This window comes from Meriones unguiculatus, chromosome 2 (genome assembly GCF_030254825.1).
Source record: "Meriones unguiculatus strain TT.TT164.6M chromosome 2, Bangor_MerUng_6.1, whole genome shotgun sequence".
NCBI lineage: Eukaryota > Metazoa > Chordata > Mammalia > Rodentia > Muridae > Meriones > Meriones unguiculatus.
This window is the reverse complement of record NC_083350.1, coordinates 78,500,350-78,507,501: the sequence shown is the minus strand read 5'-3', so window position 1 is coordinate 78,507,501 and position 7,152 is coordinate 78,500,350. Positions and strand designations below refer to the sequence as shown.

The window sequence follows — 7,152 nt, the reverse complement described above, 5'->3', positions numbered from 1 at the left end:
CACCCATCCAAATCTACTCCTTCCTCTTTCTCGCTCATTAGAAAACAAACAGGTACCAAAAAAGTAATAAAACTCATTCAAATAAATTATAATAGAACAAAACAAACAAACAAAATAAAAGACCTAAAGAAAAAACGTAAAATCATGTACAGATGCAGAGGCATACATGTTCAAGTACACTGAAATCCCATAAAAACAAAAAGTTGGAAACCGCACTATACAAGCCAAAAGACATGTAAGGTTAAAAAAAAAATGCCCAGACAAAGCGTTTTAAGAAAACAACAACAAACACAGGCCAACAAACAACAACAAAAAAACTTCCAAAAATGCCATTGAGTTCATTTTGTGTTTATCATTTACTGCTGGGCGTGAGGCCTGCCCTTAAGTTTGGTTTGTATACCAACTAAAACTCCATTGGAAAAAAATAATTTTTCGTTTATGAATGCTTATTCATTGGGTTAGATATGGGGCCTTTAGTGCAGGCTCCAAGCCCTCAGTGCTCAGATCCCGTCTATCTCAGACCTGTGTAGCCCTATGGCTGCTGCCATGGTTTCTATAATAGACGTTTTAGTCCTGTTGTGCTTAGACTCTCTTGTTTCTTTGATGCCTCCCAGTGGTTTTCCCAGTCATTCTGCCTCCTTTCTGTGGTTTCCTGAGTTCTGAGGGGAGTGATTTGACAGACACATCCAATTTAGCACTGAGTGTTCCAAGATTTCTTATTCTCTGCACATTGTGCAGCTGTGAGCTTCTGTATTTGTTCCCATCGACTGCAGGATGAAGCTTCTTTGATGATGGCTGAGCAAGATGTCAATTAGAGTCATTTTATTCCAATGTTCCTTTAGCAGACAGTGGTATTTGTTTTTATTCTTAGGTCCAAGACCTGTCTAACCACAGGTTCTTGGTCACCTGAACAATGTTAGTTATGGCTTATGTCTCTTGGAATGTCCTTAAATGAAAAAAGATCATGGATTCCCGTAAGTTTTGTGCCATTGTTGCACCAGCTTCTAATACAGGCAGGTCACAATTGTAGATCGGCAGGATTTTAGCTGGCTTGGTTTACAGAGAATGATTTTTTAACAAAAAGTTATCTTCTAGAATGCTAAAACTATTCAGCAATAGTTGAATAGCTGGAGCACAAAACAGACAAACAAAAACCTAGAGGGACGTGATAACTGTTTTCAAATATTTGAATTACTATCATATAAACATCTGTCTAGGCAGATACCAGGGACAAAACTAAGAACAATAAGATGATGTCCCCAAAGAAAAGTTCAGCCAACTGTAAGATAGAACTTTTTAAATAATTAAAGTTGCTCAAAAAAGAAATGAATCACCTTATGGAGCAAGGGGCTTCCTGATTTTTGAAATGAGCCACAGAGCTCAAATGCTTGCCTGTCTGCAAGATTATTGGATGTAGATATGGTTTTGAAAGTGAGCCTGAATTTAGCAATAACTTCAGGCTAAGTAGCTTCATGTGACAATTCAATAGTGTTCAGATGTTCTTAAATCCACAAGGAAAAAGTTAATTCTTCAATGCTTCTATGATCATAATAGCTAAGTAAACAAATTTCAAAATGAAACATAAAAATTTCCATACATCAAAGCATACCTTTGAAAAATTGACAGTGCTATTCCATGGAATTATCCAATAATATGTAGGTCTGTCTTCCAAAATCATCTCCGTACTTAATATTGCCAGGAAGTTCTATTCATAAAATTAATTATTTTATACATACTGCTCATCTTCCATGTGAAAAAAAATGCTATACTTGGGAGGCACTAAGAGAAGATAATTAGTAAAACAGATCAGGGTCTCTTGCTTACAGTCAAGTTTTATTTCTATGTATTAAAATTATGTGTACTTAGGAAAACACATGTAAGTAATATATAGAATCTTATTAAGTAGTACCAAAAGCATGAATTTTCAAATCAATGGTTTCCTTATTGTTTGCATGGGCAAATAACTTACCTCTTTGTATCTCTAATTACTTACTTAAAATAAGATTTATACATATCCTTCCAGAATTTCTGTGAACAGAAGTGACATACTGCTTAACATTGTGTAAACAGTCTTTCTAGTGTTGTGTGTCAAAAAGAGCATAGGTTTATAGGCAATAAAACAGAAGAGCTAAAAGAGAAGGTTGCATAGCCTTAATGCTGCTTGCTTTTCCTGGGAAACAGCACACTAGAATAATTTATCTATATAAAAGCAATGTGAAGTGAACAATACAATTCTTAGTAAACCATGTAAAATCTTACGGATTGCTCAATGAAAAGTACATTCTAAGAAAGTAAGACACTGAAATGATCGTCTCAGTGACTGCAAAGGATGAGATAGCTATGCTCCTGTGAAAATAACTATTATCCACAAGCAGACTCAGGTTCTGACCAAGCAATTAAAATGATGTAATGTTTTTAATATGGAGGTTCCCATCCCTGAGTACAACAGGGTTGCAATTTAGGTTACCATCCCTTGGTACACCAGTGTTGCAATTGCATATTGTATCAAAAATGTCAATTATCAATTATACTCTGTTTACCACAAGCAAAAAAAGTAAGTCTTAATGAATTCAAATACCAAAAAAAGTCCAAGGTCTTCCTTAATTGTTCAAATCTCTGCTTCTGAACATTTAGCACCGTGGATAAGGTAAATCCTTCTGTGACTTGTATATTGTGTTTGATTACTGCAGAGAATGATTTCCTTTATTGTTGTTGCTATTTTTGTTGTTATTATTACAATATATCCCAGTTGAAGCCCCTTCCCTCAGCTCTTCCCAGTCCCACCCTCCCGCCCTCTACTGATTGGAAATAGTAGAAACCCAACTTGAGATTGGTTGATATAGCTGAATTTAGTAGTTTATGTAGTGTATAGGGCAAATTTCATCACAGTCTATGAAACTGAACACAGTTTCAGTCCCTTCTTTTTTGCGCATGTTTAAGACTGAAAATTGAGCACTTTTTGCCATGTTAATATTACAAATCAGGTGAGATCACCACACTCAAGACTTATATTGGATTTACAAAAAGGTTCGGCTCCTACAGGAAAACTGGTTATCATGTACCAAAAGAGTGAACACTGACTTTCAGTCCTTTGGTTTGTTTGTTTTTTAATTACTTAATTTATTTTTAAGTTTGGTTTTATTTATATATTTATTTATTACAATTTATTTACTTTGTATCCCCACTGCAGCTTCCTCCTTCATTTCCTCCCAATCCCACCCTCCCTCCCTCATCTCCTCCCCTAGTCCACTGATAGAGGAGGTCCTTCTCCCCTTCTCTCTGATCCTAGTTTATCAGGTCTCATCAAGGCTGGCTGCATCATCTTCTTCTCTGGCCTGGCAAGGCTGCACACCCCAGGAGGGGTGCTAATAAAAAAATCAGCCACTGAGTTCGTGTCTGACACACGAACAATCCCTGTACCCCTTACTAGGGAACCCACTTGGAAACCGAGCAATGGAATCAAATTGAAGACCAGAAATAAACCCACACACCTATGGAAAATTTCAGTTCTTAACTGCATTGGGATTACAATTGATAAAACACTGGATTCTATCCCCAGAATTTCTGACTGAATAGGTTTGGAAGGAGCCCAACAGTTTTACATTTTAAATAAGTACCTAAGTGATTTTTTTTTTCCTGATCTAAAGACTGCTCCTGGAAAACCACTAGAAAAAATCACTAGAAAAGGAAATAAAATGCTATCTGTAAAATTTTAGTCGGCCAAATGTGTATTGAAATTAGTCTTGTAATCTTTGATCTCCTCTGCTGCTCAGTTAAGAACTTGTGTTTTTTACTTTAATTCCAGAAACTTTTTTAGAACTATGAACACAGATCATTTGGCCAAATTGACTGAGAGTTTGGAGCAAAGCAAGGTGTCACAAGCCTACAACCCACACTGAGGCAGGTCTACCAGTTCAAGGCCAACTTGAGATGCTGAGGGAGATCTGGCGTCAAAACTAGACAAAAGCAAATCCAAGAAACTTTAGGATTCAAGTCTCAAAATTACAGCATTTTTTTCCTGGCATGCAAATGCCCGAGAGACACACTATTTGTTGACAAATATTGCACAACTTTCTTTTTCAAAGTGTGACATCTTTTTCATTCTGTATCAGAAGAACAAATGTTAGTTTAAAATCTTAGTTCTCTGAAGATATTTGAGACTTAATTACTAAGAATGTTTGTGGCTGTGTCTGAGAAACTGAAATTTTATCAGAAGTTTATTATTTAATAAGATAACTAAAATTTTATCAAAAGCTTACTGTTAATTTGCCCACTAAAATTTGAAAACATCAAAAGCATTCCTACTTTCAAAATACTGTTTTTAATTTTATTGAAAATATACCCTTTTCATATATTATGTTCTAGGTAAGGTTTCCCCACCCATGAATCTTCAAAGTTCTTCCCCGTTTAGATCCCATTTCTGTCTCTCATTAGAAATAAACAGGCATCTAAGAGATAATAATAAAATATAATATCAGATAAAACTAAAACCAATAGAAGTAGGAAAAAACAAAATAAGCAAGAAACAGAAGGGGAAAAAAAACACAGGAATTCCATAAACACAAAACACAGAAGCCCATAATCTATATGATAAAGACCTGTATGGTAAATAAATAAATGATGATGATCATGATGATGATACAGTCATGACACATCATTAGACAAAGACGCCATTGATTTTACTTTCTGTTGGCCATCTACTGCTGGCCATGAACCTATATCATTTTCTTTTTTAATTTTTTTTATCATTTATTACAATATATTCAATTTGTGTCCCAGCTGTGGCCCCCTTCCTTTTCTTCTCCAATCCCACCCTCCCTTCCTCTTCTCCCCCTATGGTTCTCCCCTAGTCTACTGAGAGGGAAGGTCATCCTCTCCTTCTGTTTGACCCTAGCCTATCAGTTCTCATCAGGAATGGTTGCATTGTCTTCCTCTGTCGACTGGCAAAGTTGTACCCACCAGGGGAAGTGATCAGAGAGCTTGCCACTGAGTTCATGCATGGACATATTTTTAAGAGTAGTTTGATTCTTCATTGAGACTCCATTGTTGAAAACTAAATATTTTCCACTTGCAAATGGTTATTAAATGAAAATATATTCTGGGTTAAGGATGGGATTGTATGTGCACCACCCTTTCAGTTGCAGTACCTCATCTGGTGAAGACCTCAGGAGACTTGGTTCCTGCTGCCTCGATCTTTGTGAATTCACGTATGTGTTTGTCCAGCTGTGTTTAGAAATACCTGCTTGTTTCCTTGGTGTCCTCCATCCCCGCTTACTTTTATAGACTTTTTACCTTCTCTTCTGCAGGGGCCCTTGAATACTGAGGAAAGGGCTTTGATGGAGACAGCACATTTAGGACTAAGTGTTTCAAGGTATCTTATTCTCTGAATAATGTCTGACTGTGTGTCTCTGTATTTGTCCCCATCTGCTGCAGAAAAAAAAAAAAACTTTTCTGATGATGTTTGAGAAAGAACTGATCAATGAGTTTAGCAAAATGCTATTAGGAGTCAATTTATTGCTATATTCCTTTAATAACAAAGTAGTGTTTCCTGTAGGTCTCTGACTATCTAGTATGAAATTCTTTGACAAAAGCAGCATTAGGTATGGATTCCATCTCATGGACTGGACCATAAATCAAATGAAATATTAGTTGGTCACTCTCAGAAGCTTTGTGTCATTTCACTAGCATATCATGCATGTGGGACAGCACTGTAGATCAAAGAATTTGACACCATATTGATGTTTTTCTTTCTCCTTTGGTAACATGCAGAGTACCTTCCCATACCAAGAAAATTATCCTGTAGTGGTGAAGGTTCTAGGAAGACACCAGTTTGACTTCTCCTTGTTCAATGAATTGTGTATTGTTGGCTTCTGGATTAGAGCCCAACCTGCTTTGCTTAAGGTTTCCCATGGAACCACTTTGGACATAATTCAACCACATGTAACCTATTCCATGTACTGAAAGCTTCTTTTGGTGAGAAGAGATGTCCACTTAGGGATATCTCTCTCTCTCTCTCTATTTCTCTCTCTCTCTCTCTCTATTTCTCTCTCTCTCTCTCTCTCTCTCTCTCTCTCATTATTTGGCACTTTCAATAAGATGACTTTCTCAGTGGATGCCATGGGACAGGGAGCATCTGCAGGAGCAGAGCCAGAGGGGTGCAGGTAGGCCTGTTGGAGCCTTAGGATTTGAGCTTCGGCTTTTTGAACCCAGGATCTCAAAATGCAGCATGATTCCTGTCCACTGGACAATAAGGTTTATGTCAGTAATCTTGGAAACAATGGGAACAAGACTGAATTAGAACAGGCTTTTGGCTACTATGGACCACTCTGAAGCATGTGGGTTGTTCTAAACCCTCCTGGCTTTGTTTTCATTGAATTTGAGGATCCCTGAGATGCTGTCGATGCTACCCGAGAGCTAGATAGAAGAACACTATGTGGCTGCCAGGTAAGAGTGCAATTGTCGAATGGTGAAAAAAGAAGTTGAAATCATGACTCTCCTCCCTCTTGGGCTCGTTGCCCTTGAGATGATTACCACTGGAGGAGTCCTCCACCTATCCATAGCTCTCCAAGAAGAAGTTTATCTCAAAACCAGAGCTGGTCACTTTCTAGAGAAAAGAGAAGACAAAGTTTTCTGCCTCGTGAAAGAAATCGCAAGCCATCTTGATCCTTCTCTAGGTCTCATAGTCAGTCTAGGTCAAATGAAAGGAAGCAGACCAGTTTGCAAAAGAATTTGTGTACAGGAAATAACTTCATCTGAGAGGAGTTTGTGCATGAAATTAAAGTTTTGTTTGAGGCTTTATAAGCTTTTGCACTTTAAAGAAGTTTTAGCTGTTCAAATTTGTTTTGTCTCTTACAACAGTGACATGCATAAGTGTGTAGTTCTCTATGGTTTCAAATGGATCATCTGAGGCATGTAATATCAAGAATTGTTACTTTACAATGTTCCCTTATGCAAAATTGAATTTGGTTGGAACCTAGATCCTGCCCAGTTTTAGTGTGGTGTGCTTATTGTACAGAAACAACTGGTGGAAATTGAATAAGGCTGTAGTTTCTTTAGTAGTTGGGATACAAGGGTGTGGAACTGTGGGTTTGAAATGATAAGCAGTCTGTAAAAGCTGCTGTGAACACAAGCCAACAGGTAAAAAGGTGGGAA

General features: G+C 37.3%; 1 pseudogene; it reads left to right on the top strand.

Moving 5' to 3' along the window:
* Positions 1-6,219: 6,219 nt before the first annotated feature.
* LOC110561514 (serine/arginine-rich splicing factor 3-like) lies at positions 6,220-6,756 on the top strand (annotated as a pseudogene).
* Positions 6,757-7,152: the final 396 nt, after the last annotated feature.